At 48.9% G+C, this 13,332-nt stretch overlaps 1 protein-coding gene across 1 annotated transcript in view; it reads right to left on the bottom strand.

Annotated features, from left to right (window-relative positions):
• LOC112104701 (myogenesis-regulating glycosidase) overlaps positions 1–13,018 on the bottom strand; it is a 27,331-nt gene extending 14,313 nt beyond the window's left edge. The window contains exon 1 of the mRNA XM_024197191.3: positions 12,952–13,018. The gene's annotated coding sequence lies outside the window, so the exon portion shown is untranslated. The remainder of the gene's footprint in view (positions 1–12,951) is intronic.
• Between the last annotated feature and the right edge of the window lie 314 nt (positions 13,019–13,332).

The raw sequence follows: 13,332 nt of genomic DNA, 5'->3' as shown, positions 1-13,332 counted from the left end.
GGGAAGAAGGCTGAGCAGGGGTGGGGCAGGGCAGAGGGCAGGTGGGCGGGGGAGGCCTCAGGGGAAGAGGTGGAGCGGGGCCGGGAAGAGGTGGAGCGATGCCGGGGCCTCAGGGGAAGGGGCGGAGCAAAGTGCGGGCAACGCCATGGTCTGGGCATTAGTGGCCCCCCCGCTCCACTTCTATGGAGCTTCACTTCCGGTGCTCCAAAGGCAGCGGTGGGCCGGGATGCCTCTGGAGGGGTGACCAGCGCCGTATCTGCCCCCCTTCCCCCCTGCATGGCCGGCCTTTTTTGGGGGAGGTTTAGCCTTCCCTGGCCTCTCAAACACGCCACCCACGAGGGGCAGGTTAGTAGAGAATCAGGGCATGGGAGAAGTTGTTGAGGGAAACAGTAATAGAAATACAGTTCTGTAGGCTAGCATGCAGCGAGTACTGCACACTAATTCTTTACCTCTCCAGAAATCCTTCCAAACACCATTTATTCAGTAGAGCTGGTGGAGAGGGGAAAGTATATTTCACAAGTAACTTCCAAAAAATAAGTGCATCTTTTCTGAAGTTTTCAATTGAAAAACGTTATTCCCGGGTCAGGGAAGTAAAGAGCATTCTCTGACTTTACATCCCTCCCCCACCCCGCCCCAGGGGGTGAAGTGAGATGGGGAATGTTGGATTTTTCTGACCAAAACTAAACAAACTCACCCCTTTGGATTTTCTTCAAAAAATGTTTTAACAAAAACTGAAATCTTGTGAAAACTTCCAATTTTGTTAATTACAAAACTTAAAAAAAAATTATAATAAAAAAACAAAAAACAAACAAAAAAAAAACCACCCACCCACCCAAACTCCTCTTTGTTGGAAAACATTTTGATTAACTCTAATGGTCACAGAAAGATCTTCTCAGATGAGATTTGCAAAGGGATAGAGGGACACAGGGAGGGAGAGAAATATATAGGCAGATGTTTGACCATTAGGCACCTAAACAGTTGGCTGCTCTGTTTCAATGGGGCCTCTTTTTCCTGGCGCTCTTGTCTCTTGCCATTCTTGTGCGGCCTTCTAAGGTTCTCTTGTCCTCTCTGCTCCCTCTCCTGTTCTTGCTTTGCGCTTTCTAGTCCTACACCTCCTCGCTGAGCCAAGCAAGCTGGCGGCCAAGTGAAAGCCGCTAGGATCTTGGCATATCCATGCCTCAAAATGAGATTATAATAACCCTCACTTGGCTGCTGCTGAATAGAACATAACTGGCTGGAGTAGAGCCATGAGCAGCATAGATGGGTCACTAGCACTCATCAGCAAAAACAACCATTCTCCCGCCCTGGGGTGTGTGTGTGTGTGTGTGTGTGTGTGTGTGTGTTTCTTTTTATCCAAATCTAATGACTTTAAAGTGTCTCATAAGCCTCCCACAAATTATGACTAAGGCTGCGTGTCTGTCACGGAAGTCACGGATTCCGTGACTTTCCGTGACTTCTGTAGCCCCTGGGCCAGCAGCAGTTTGGGTTTGGAAGGGTGCTCAGGGCTGGGGCAGGGTGTTGGGGTGCAGGAGTGGTGCTTACATCGGTGGGGGGCTCCCACCGGCATGTCCTTGCAGCTCCTAGGAGGAGGGGCCAAGGGGCTTGCCCACGTCCGCAGGCGCCGCCCCCAAAGCTCCTATTGGCTGCGGTTCCCAGCCAATGGGAGCTGCGGAGCCGGCGTTTGTAGCAGGAGCAACGTGCGGAGCCCCCCCAGTCGCCCCTCCCCCTAGGGAGACTTGCCCGTCGGAGCCAGGTTGTTACAGTGATCAAGTAAACCCTCGTTGTGTGGACTCGGGCAGCTGTCATTGAATTGTAAATCCCTTGATTATAACCCCCCTGCTGATGAATAGTCATGGAGCACCCTCCTGGGTCAGGTCTTTTGTATGTAACTAGCAAACTTACAGCATATTTCAGGAACAATCATCCAGCAAAATCTCAACTTCATACGCACTAATGATATACATATTTGGACAGAACAATGGGTTTCAGCAGATCATGACCTTTCATATGATATCTCACATGACATGCTTTGTATGAAATATCACAATATAGAAATGATGAATGTGGGGGTTACAGGGGCCATTCGGAGGTACAGAGTGTCACAATGGGTAATTTGCATTCTCCTTTTCCTAAGTATTTCCTAGGACAGCCACTCAATTGAAAGTTCAGTCTTGTCTGGCTTGTTATTTTAAGAGTCCTTTGAAGCTCATTACACTTCCCAGGGTTTACCTTAGTCCTGTCTTCCCCTTAAATAAATTACATACAATCCCCCGGTAACATATAAACATTTGCTTTTTTAAATACAATGAACTCCTAAGATACTTAAACTTAATTCAGTAAGGTTTATCCAGGATATTGCCATATCTGCCACACCATCCACACACACACAAACCCTTAACCCAAGTGTGGCGCTGCTTTTAACTCCAGTTGGCTGGCCAGTCACTGTGGGAGAAGGTGGTAACAATAAGAAAACTTTACACTCAAGACAGATGCAAGAGGTAATTCTCTTTGCAGGCCTTAGGCATGGATTTCATAGATTCCAAGGCCAGAAGGGACCATCGTGATTATCTAATCTGACTTCCTGTATCACACAGGCCAGAGAACTGCCCCAAAATAATCCCTAGAGCAGATCTTTTAGGAAAAACATCCAGCGTTGATTTAAAAATGGTCAGTGACAGAGAATCCACCACAACCCTTGGTTGATCCATGTGGGTTCATGCTATTAACCCAGCTCTCATGTTAATAGATCCTTGAGATACTCGCAACAAATGTCGGCAATAGAGCATGAATGTAACTACCAAAGCCCGAGAGCTCATGTGCTTTACACAGTGTGTCTTGTGACCAGGAAGTTTTTTGGGGAAGAGGTGGGATGAGTTTAAACTCAGTCTTGCCTGGTTTTCAAAATAGCACAGGTCTGGGCAACTTACTTTATATTTCAGTTCACTTCTAACCTACTAGAGAGGACAACAGTGGTAGCCGGGGTGAAGACATTTGTCATAAGCATTTACACAGCATTTTCCAAATTACTGTTGCCGGCACAGAGGGCCCGAGGACAGCAACAGCGGGGTTCGTTGCCCGGTGTGCTTCGCGCCAATGAACACACCAGGGTGGAGAAGCAAACAAAGTTTATTTGAGATCTCAAAGCGGTGCAAGGAGACTGGCACGTCTCAGATCAAGCACACTGAGACAAGCAGTTTTTCTCTTTTTATACATTTCACAGCTAAGTTCCTCCCTCTTCCCCCCCTCCCTTCTCTCTCCCCCCCCCATTCCCCCTCCCTTCTTCTATAAAAGTCATGTTTATACATTTAAGCAGTTAAATCATTTTGGCGGCTATAAGTCTAGCTCGTTTGTACCACTTCTCTAAACTGTTATCTGGTCCTGTTTCCCTTTGATTTATTATCTCCCCTTCAGCCAGAAACATACAGGCCTTATTATTACCGGCTTGGTACCAGTATGCGGGGGGGGGGGGGTGTTGTAATTGATAACTGGTTGTTACACATTCCAATTTCTGCCCCTGGCTTTTGAGGTCGATTAGAGTTAAACATGGAGGAACTTTGGTTCATTTAGGCCTAATGCAGGAAGGCTTCATCGACACTCGTGGTCTTCCACCCTCCCGAGTTACCTAGGGTTATGCCTAGTGACACCAACTTTACCTTCACACTAAATTTGCTGTCACCAGATGTGGGCACCTGCAAAACAAACTTAAAGCACACATGGAGTAGCACTCCGAAGGGAAAGTGCCTAATGCAATGCAGGGAGATTTGGCCACACAAACCCAACAGCAGCAGTGTTTGTTAGGCCAAAAACTTACACTACCTCTGGAGGAGGAGTTTGAAATCTACATAGATGGCACTATGAAAGTGGCCAAGCATATGGAGCACTGCCTTACCATCAACGTCACTGGGAGCAGAGTAAGACCAACGCTGAGGGCTTTTGCGGAGCCCACCCTATACAACAATCATCTGTTTTGGAGAACACGTGTTTTAACATTGCAAGAGTCTCTCTGCATCCTGGCATTTGTAACCTTTTGTCTAGTTCCTTGAACGGAGATGCTCATATCCTGATTTTCTAAGAGTGCCGAGTGCCCAGTAGCTTCCACCCGTTAGGAAGCCTGGAGTTAGCCTCCTATTTTTGAGAATTCTGGCCTTTGCATCCAAGCAGCGGGTGCTTCTAACATTATTTTGGAATGCCACAAACAGCAACACAACTGCCATTTACCCCCTACCCGTGACCTACTAAAGAGTCTTGAACACTGTGGGGTGCCCTCTCTCTCTCTGGGAAGATTTAAAAAGAACATAATCTTCCCAGAAGTAGCCTTGTTTCCTTATTCTCGAAAGAGCCATTTAGACCAAGTATAGCATTGCTCTGTGTATGGAAGAAAACAAGAACAGACTTTTGCAAACAAGTCAGATACTGTCTACTGGGACGCAGTTTATGTGCCATCACAGTTTGCTTTGATACTGCCACAGAGTTTAGTTTAGTCTCCAACGATAGCATAACACCCATTTATTTTTGACTGGATCAAAACAAAACAAACACATAAGAAAACCTACACAAAGCCTTCCTGACTGATGTATTTCTGTCACAGATCAAAGACGTGCTTTATATTTGTCTGATCTTAGCCTTAGCCAACACTTTGTATCTACCGGTCACCCAGGGCCGGCTCCAGGCACCAGCCTTCCAAGCAGGCGCTTGGGGCTGCAATCTGCAAGGGGCAGCAGTCCGTGTGTTTTTGCCACCCCAAGCAGCGCGCCGAATTGCCGCCGTGGACAGCGGGGGCAGTCCGTGTGCCGTTAGGGCGGCACGTGCGTTTCCGCAGCGGCGGCAATTTGGCACCAGCTTCTATGTTCAGCTGCCCGCGGCGGCAATTCGGCAGCAGCTTCCGGCTGAAGCTGCCGCCGAATTGGCGCCGCCGCGGAAACGCGCGTGCCGCCCTCATGGCACATGGACTGCCCCCGCTATCCACGGCGGCAATTCGGCGCGCTGCTTGGGGTGGCAAAAACAGTAGAGCCGGCCCTGTGGTCACAGGTAAGACCTGGACTAGATTTCTTCTGCCTGAAGTGGGATCGACCTACAGCTCGTTGGAAATTTTTAATCAGAATAGTTTTCTTTGGGAAATGCCAACGTATTTTGCAAAATTGTATTTGATAAAATTTAATGTGAAACTTTTTTCAATTTTTTTTTTAAAAAAGTGTCATCTGATTTTTCCATTTTCAGACAAAGATTTGAGTTTTGTTTCAAATGTACTTATACAATTTTTTAAAGAAGGGTTGAAATCAAAATGAAACATTTTGAATTTATTCAAACAAAAATGTTTTGCTCAAACTGAAATCGAGTTTTGCTAATTTTGTTTTGTGAAAAGTTTTGGCTTTTCATCCGTACTTGGGACAAAAAAATAATTCAGAAATCTCAAGATTTTTTTCCACAGGACAGAAAAATTGATACTTCTTTGATTAATAGGAACCAGAATAACCACAGCAGCAGCACTAGTTTCACAGTAGTTTTGTAATTAGGTCATTTTAAAGAGACATTTCAAACACTCAATTTGTCTTTATCAGCAAGGCAGGATAAATCAGGTCTAAACTGCTCAGGAGACAGATATCTCTTCTGTACAGAAAGAACTTTTTTTTTTTTTTTTTTTTTTAAAAACACAACCCACCAGTGAGGCAAGCAAGAATTCCATCCCAGGACTATGTAGCAATAGTTTCACTTAAGCTACACAAAGCTTCAACAACAAGTGAACTCCACAGAGTTTACTGCCAGCTCTCAAAAGTCCAGAAGTTTGAAACAGTAAAAGCTCATACCAGTTAATTCAGGTTAAATGATCCCAGTGCAAAGGACCAGCCCCGAAAAGTCTGCACCACTTAAGCGCTCCAAACGTAAGCCTTGTGATTTTCACCTTAAGTGATGAGATAATCTGCTGCATGAAAAATGTTCCCTGGGAGCTGAAGCACAGATTTGCAAGAGCCAAAAGGACCCTAAGTCGGTAAGCTATTATTCCGATCTTCTCGATTGCACACGTGCTCACCTCTGCTAGGGTCACGATGTTTAGCAGGGATGACGGGAGGACCTCAGCCTCAAAGCTAAGAGCCACAGCCACTTGAGGTAAAGGAGTAGCTCGTTAACTGTGAATAACTATCAAACTGGGGCCAGGCACTAGAGGGAGACGTAATCGTTTGGACCAAGCCAGTGAATCACACTTGGACCTTTTGATTTCCCACAAGCACCGTCTAGTACAATTTCACAGACTGATCAGCACAGAGCCTCTCCAAGTTACCTGCAACAATCCTGATTATATTCGCACCAGGTTAGGCCCTGGTTTATCAGCTGACCAAGACTCCCTATCCAGCAGGAACGTTGTGGGGGGAGAAGGGTCCAGTACCGGAGGTCCAGTACCCTCCAGAATCTCTCTCTTTCGTGCAATGGTATCTCCCTCCCAGGGTCTACAGCTGCCAAAGTCACCAAGCCAGACAAGTTAGCTCATTGGTGGCTTGGTGCCTCAGAAGAGAGCTTTTCACAATGCCCAGCTGCGGGAGTAGAGGAAGAAGTCATGGCTCCTTTTGCCAATAGAGCGCCTGTTGGCATCTCCCAGGAAGCAGGTGCAGGAGGCAGGCACTCCCTCCCCACAGTCAGTGCGGTTGCACCTATGTGCAGCCGCAGGGGAGTCAGCAATTTTCTGGTGAGAGTGGTTCTGATGTGGTTATGCTGGTTCCGGGCGACAGCCCAGTAGCGGCTGCTTCGTGCATTCTACAGAAACACCTCCTTTCCAGATGGCGCTTTCATGCCAGAGCCCGCAGCCCCATACAGATTGTCCCAGCCTTTCTGGCATAGCCTCACCTCGCCTCCTGCATGCATGCTGGACTCCCTCGCACAGCAGTACCAGGATCCAGGCTGCGCTAGCCGCCTCCACCTGCTATTTTGGCCACAAGGGTCCTGGCAACATCTCACTCTCCCCATGAAACTGTAGCATGAGCCACGCAGCTTGGTACCCACCCTTTAAAAACCTCCCTGTAAGTTGCTGGGCCTAGTGGTGACCCTGTCTCCACATTTCTATGTCTGCATATTTTAAACCAGTTTAAAAATATGCCCAGCTAAGATTCCACTTCACAGGGCTGGGCAGCGTCTCATCTTTCTGATCACTGATTAAGCGGGTGTGCTCAACTGCTATGTACTGGCAGAATCCCAGGCAAGACTATAGTGGATACCAGTACCAGCAGAGAACACGTATTGGGAAGAGAGGAGAGACGGGTTCCTTTGCACCGGCCTATTGTGACATTAGCTTATTTTCAGGGTACTGCACCTTTAAGTTTCTTCAGACAGACAGCTTCTTGGAGACAAGGTGCCATTTTGCAAGGCAAAGCTGACACAGCATGTTCCGGAAGGTCACACGGCTCATGCACTCCCATGAAGACTTGATTTATTCTCTTCTCCTTTCCCGTACATAATGAGAATCTAAATGACAGTATGCGTTGCCAGCTCTTGCGGTATTGGGTGTTTTTGGTAAAGCCCCAGCTCCCGCAGTCATGTGGTTATGTGAGAATCTCAGCTTTCATTAAAAAACAAAACAAACAAACAAACAAACAAACAAACAACAAATCTAGCTCTCATGGGTTTGAAGAAAAACATGCGGGGGGGAAAAAGCCCCCAAAGGCTCAAAAATCAGAAGGCAACTCAAGAGAAGTGTTTTTAAAAAATTTTACGATTTTGGGAGCCCGACTCCTGATTTAGTTTGAGCTCTAGAAGTTGGCAATAAGGAGCTTGTGGCAGCTTTGGGTGTATGGGAAATAAGCACTTGCCATGGTGTCGGCCAGTTACTAAACAGGGACAACGTACTCAGTGCTAAATAAAGACACGGAGGCCAGCAGCCATGTCCTATAGAGGCCCATCCAAATGCCCTGTCCTTCCATGTCTCTGCTGGCACGCTAATAGATCTGCACAGACTACATATTGAAACTCGGCAGAGTTCTCTCCATACAACCACCAAAAAGTCCACCCATATCATAGGAATGAATGTGAACTTTATAGTCTAATCTTGCACCTCTATACAGGCTATTATATGATTTGATCAAGTTTGGAATGTCCTTTTACATTACAGTCATGCCCAGACACTTGATCAGTTAGGTAAGGAGTCAACTCTGCAAGGGCAGAACTTGAAGAGAAATTGCCAGCTGTAAATGTATATATAATATATGACTTCCTTATTTGAGTTCCTAACAGCACTCAGAGTTAGTAAAACTGAGTTTCAAAGACAGATTATGCTTTTCTCCAATAAATGCCATGGGCAGTGTTGTTGCCAACTCCCAGCATTTTATCAGGAGTCTCATGGTTTTTCTTACGCCCCTACCTCCCGCAGAGATGCTATTTGAGAATTTCAAATTTCACTGACCTAGTTAGTTCTAGCCCTCCTGATTGCGGAGCAAAACTTGAAAACAGGACTCCAAGAGGCTCAAACCAGAAAGAAAAACAGCCCAAATTATGATGACATTTAAGTGTAATAAGATTGAAGCAAATCTCATAATTTTTGAATGCTTGGGGTTGGCAGTACTGCCATTGACCAAGAATGAGCGAAGTACAAAAATTGGGTGTAAATGGTCAGATCTACCTATTTTTAGGCCAGTTGCTAGTGAGTTTCCCTTAGCAGGGAACTGCAGAGAACGCAGGGAAATGTTATTTTCCCCCCTGCCTCCACATATACCTTTTTTTTTTTTTTTGAGACTCTCAACAGAAGCATTTCTATTGATGATCAGGTTTTATAAGGCCCTGACTGTGTCCTTTTAAGCCAGGGGTTCGGGACCCCTCAGGGGGTCGCAAGGTTACTACATGGGGGGGTCGTGAGCTGTCAGCCTCCACCCCAACCCTGCTTTGCCTCCAGCATTTATAATGGTGTTAAATATATAAAAAGTGTTTTTAATTTATAAGGGGGGGGTCGTACTCAGAGACTTGCTACGTGAAAGGGGTCACCAGTAAAAAAGTTTGCGAGCCACTGCTTTAAGCCTCTGCCAAAGGGCAAAAAACCATTACCATACCATTGCAATCTCCTCTCATTGCCTCATAAGGGCCTCTTTCTTTATTGCCAATTTGCCATCAAATCGGGCACCGCATGTTCTCGAGAAAGATCGTCCTAGATAAACCTTTGACGCTGATGCCAGGGTTACACTGGAAGCTTGCCAGCATAGTAATGGCTGATAGAAATGTTGCCAAAAAGTCACACCCCTATTCCAGCAAAAGTCCTAGTGTAGCGGCAGTTATACTGGCCAAAAAGATAGCTTATTTCACTCAGGGAACCAGGATAAACTATACCAGCAAAAGCACATGTTTGCCAGTATAAGCGGTGTCTCCACTGGGAAGGTTTGCTGGTATCAGTATACCGGTCTTCAGATTTTTATTGTTGCCGTGCACTGTATACCGGTGTAGCTATATTGGCAAGACTTTGCTAGGTGAGACATGGCCTTAGGGGCAAGTTACGGACAGGCCTGTACTAGGTGGAGCAGGCAGCCCTTCCCTCTCCCCTTCTCCAGGGGCATCACACAGGCAGTAGCTACAGTTGAGCTGCAGGATATGGTCCAGCCAACGCTTCTGGAGGGGCGTGCCTTGCCAAGGATGTACCTACGGCCCCACCACTGCATAACAGTATGGGAGCTGTACTGGGCAGGAGCTGGGGAAGCAGGATGAGGGCATGGTTTTTCTGGGGATGAAGCTGCTTCCCAGCATGCTCACTAGTGCCTTCCCTAGGCATAACCCCTCCTGGCTTGCCCCAGCCCAGTTCTGCTTTGGAGATGGCAGAGTTTTGCCCTTCAGCTCTTCCAAACTGGTTCCTCAACTTCCGACGTTCCCAGACCCGCAGGCCTGGTGTTGCCAGTTCTAATAGGAGCCTGGCACAAAGGTGAGGGAAAGACCCCAAACTTCCAGGCCAGCCTTTCTCCAGTAGGCACAGCTGTCGCCCAGGACTAGGGGATGGCCCGTTCTTGCCCTTGCAGCTCTGGGCGTTGGTGTAGAAGGAAGCAGCATCACCGGCGTTCTAACTGGTCATGGGACCACAGCTAGCTGCAGGCTCGGACCCTGAGAACCTGTCTGAGCTGCACTTCTGACGTGCTTGGGCTAAGGAGCTCGGTTACTTACCGTGAAACAATGCGGCTAGAGTCCTGTCCAGGAAACACCAGCGCCTGGTTTTTAGTTCAAACGTCTTCAGCAACAGCCATGTCCGCTTGAGCGGTCCGATGCCACATCGCCAGCTAGCCTGGGAGCAAGCCAAGCGAGGGACTGGATGGGACACCACCAAAGCAACACAGAGGCACTGCAAAGAATGGCGCTGGTGACTCAGTTGGGAGCATCTTTTCCTCAAGGCAAGTCCTGCCCCCAGTGCTCCAATCTGGCGTTTGGGGTGCTGTGTTTCAGAGATCCTGACCCCATAGGCTCCTTAAAGATCCCATAACCTTTGCCACAAGGTAAGATGTAGTGCCTCTTGAGTGCTGGTCAAATTCCAGCTTGGGTAATGACAGTCTGGCTCCCTAAATCCTCCCTGCAGTTTTCATTGGCTGTAGGAGCATCCTTCACTTTCCTGTTGTCAGCTCCTTTTTTACTGTTGCTGTGCACCATTATGAAGGTGCCACACTTCACCTCAGAGGTGGCTGCATTTTGATGGTAGGTGAAGTTAGCCCTGTGTAAAACAGCAGTGACTTAGGGCTAAATGGGGCCCAGGGCCACCAAGACCTTCTCTCCCATTCCACTCTCCAACAGTTTCTTTTCCCCAGCACTCCAGCTGGTCTTTGCTCTTGCCCATCCCCATTGAATTCTTGATCTTCTGAGGGAGGCAACCCTACCTAACCCACCCACTCACAAAGCTGGGCAGTGCTCCCATCTCATCTCCCCAGCCAGCCCACTTCTGACCATGGAGCCGAGATTCCCAAGGGTCTTGCTCCAAGTTCTCTCCCAGTGGTGTCTCATTTGCACTGAAGTGCTTTGCTCTCCATTAGGCGTCACCGCCAGAAGAGATTTCTCAGAAGGTTCTCAGCTCCCAGAGCTGGTACCAGAACGTAAGGAGAGCGGAACTCCCATTTCAGCACCTAATAAGTAGCCTGGTTTTCCAGAGAGCTCAGCATGCTGCCTGCTGAGCAGTTCTGAAACCCAAGCCCCCATGAATATTGCGGGGGGGGGGGGGGGGGGGGGGGGGGTGGCACCGGGGGCAGGGAGCCGAGAGGGCACAAAAAGGCAGCCTTAAAACTGAAGAATAAATTGGAAAGGGGGAAAAAAAAAGTTTCTTGTGTCTCATAAAGAGCACCAGCTTCCATGGCTCCAGGGAGCACGTACACCTGCAGACAAGGTGATTAGCTCCAAGCGAGCTACTCTTAAGGCCAAACACTCACTGTTGCATAATCACATTGCCAGCGAATGTTGCCATTGCAAAACATGTATATATAGTGCTGCGAGGCCACACTGCTCTGCCTAAACAGACGGGGGCACATTCCCTGACCTCAGGAGTTTATGGTCCAAAGAAGATTAGCTATCAGTCATAGTTGCATGGAAAATTGGCACAACTCCAGCATTTAACAGCTCGGAAGGATTATACACCAAGGTTGCTATTTCGTACGGGACCTCACAACTATCCAGATAGCTTTAATGCTCCCATCTCTATGGTATCCAAGTGCCACTCACGGGCATTAGTATTTTCAATGGTCCATTAAGGGTTCCCTAACATTGCAAAGCTAGTAACCAACAAGATCCTGCTAACTCTCTCAACTCCAGATTAAGTATACTGCAGGGCAGTGAACTGGGTTTCTGCTCTCCTTCCACCCTTCAACTGATGTGTGTGTTTTATAGCCACTTATTTGGTAATTATAGTCCTAAAACGACAGCTGGTTAGTAACAAGCGAGGTACAGGGTACATCTGGAAGAGGCAGCTTGGCTTGAGGGATTAGAGGTTTCCCTGTAGCGCATCCATCCCACCCATCAAAAGTTATTACAGTAATTAAACTCTCAAGGCACTGGTCCAGACAAAGAGCCCTGAGCCCAAAAGCCGTTCATTCTAGAGTCCTGTATAAAAGACATATGACATGAGTGCTTCCCCGCTCCCCCATTAATAACGTTACTAAATTAGTTGATGGATCCCATTGTCCCCACATACCAGGATCTTTTAACTCAGCCTGTTAAGTTTGAGCTGTAAACTCCAATCCAACTCCAGGGTTGACGCTATGTCAGGGCTCAACCCTACTAAGCACCGTTTTCCATATGATTTTTTGGATTCACTAGTTAAAAAACACTATTGTGAAGGAGCCAATCTTCCTTAACTCCCCAGGCACAGAATTCAACACCCGTCCAGGAAGAAGTAAAGTGCATGACCTATTAACCAGAGAGGCAACAGCTTCTTCTAGTGCATGGGGGTCGAGCCAGGAAACTTGCCTGTCAGCCAGCAGAGTGCTGACAACGCACACGGAGTGCACACCAGAACTCCCCGCCCGAGTCCTACGGAGCAATGGCAGGATTTAGTCGATTTTGCAATGATTTCTGGAGGGGAGGCGGCTGCAGGCAGAGGTCTCCAACGCCACAGACGCACGCAGCAAGACAGGGCGCCTTGCTATGAGCAAGCCCCAGAAAAGTGTCCCAAGGCAGGGGGGTGGGGAGTACACCCTAGTCCCACTGGAAATGGAGAGACAGGGGGGGCAGATCCTGCAGAGGGGAGATGGCACAGACCCCTGGCTGATTAGTCCTTGATCCCCTGCAGCCTGGCTCTCTGCAGGCGACAGGCGGCTTGTCCCAGCCAGGGATGGGGGCTCGCAGCCTGGCCGGGCAGGTGGCCCCCTCGCCAGCCACACGGAGGGGGGGGCGCTTGTTTATGGGGCTGGGGGTTCCCCCTTTCCCCAGCCCCATTTGGCCAAGGGAGGGGACCTAGGAGAGGCGAGCGCCCTGGATCCCACAGCCTCCCCACTCCCGGACCCTGCACGCCCAGAAACTCACCGCGGCGCAGCACCGTCCCCAACGCGCCCCGGTGTCACTGGGGCAGGAAGCGCCGCCTGGTATTTGGGGCTGCGGTGCCTGGTTCCTCATTGGCTCTTCAGGTGTGTGGGGGGGGAGAGGGGGGAGGAGAGGCACTGTGGGGCCAGCGGGATGCTGGGAGATGTAGTTTGCAGGCCCGGATTGGAGGGGCCGGGCGGGGGGAGCCGGCGGGGGCGCTGCGCCTTGGGGCGCATGGTCCTGCGCCCTGGGAAGCGGCCGGGCTGCAGCGTGCGCTGCGCTGCGCTCGGCGCTGGGCACGGTCCCAGAGCCGGAGAGTCTCAGCCCAGGGCTGCCCAGAGGATTCAGGGGGCCTGGGGCAAAGCAATTTTGGGGGGCCCGTCC

The sequence above is a fragment of the Terrapene carolina genome, unplaced genomic scaffold (assembly GCF_002925995.2).
Source record: "Terrapene carolina triunguis isolate 2854851 unplaced genomic scaffold, T_m_triunguis-2.0 Scaffold998, whole genome shotgun sequence".
NCBI classification, from domain to species: domain Eukaryota; kingdom Metazoa; phylum Chordata; order Testudines; family Emydidae; genus Terrapene; species Terrapene triunguis.
This window is presented reverse-complemented; position numbering and strand designations above follow the sequence as displayed.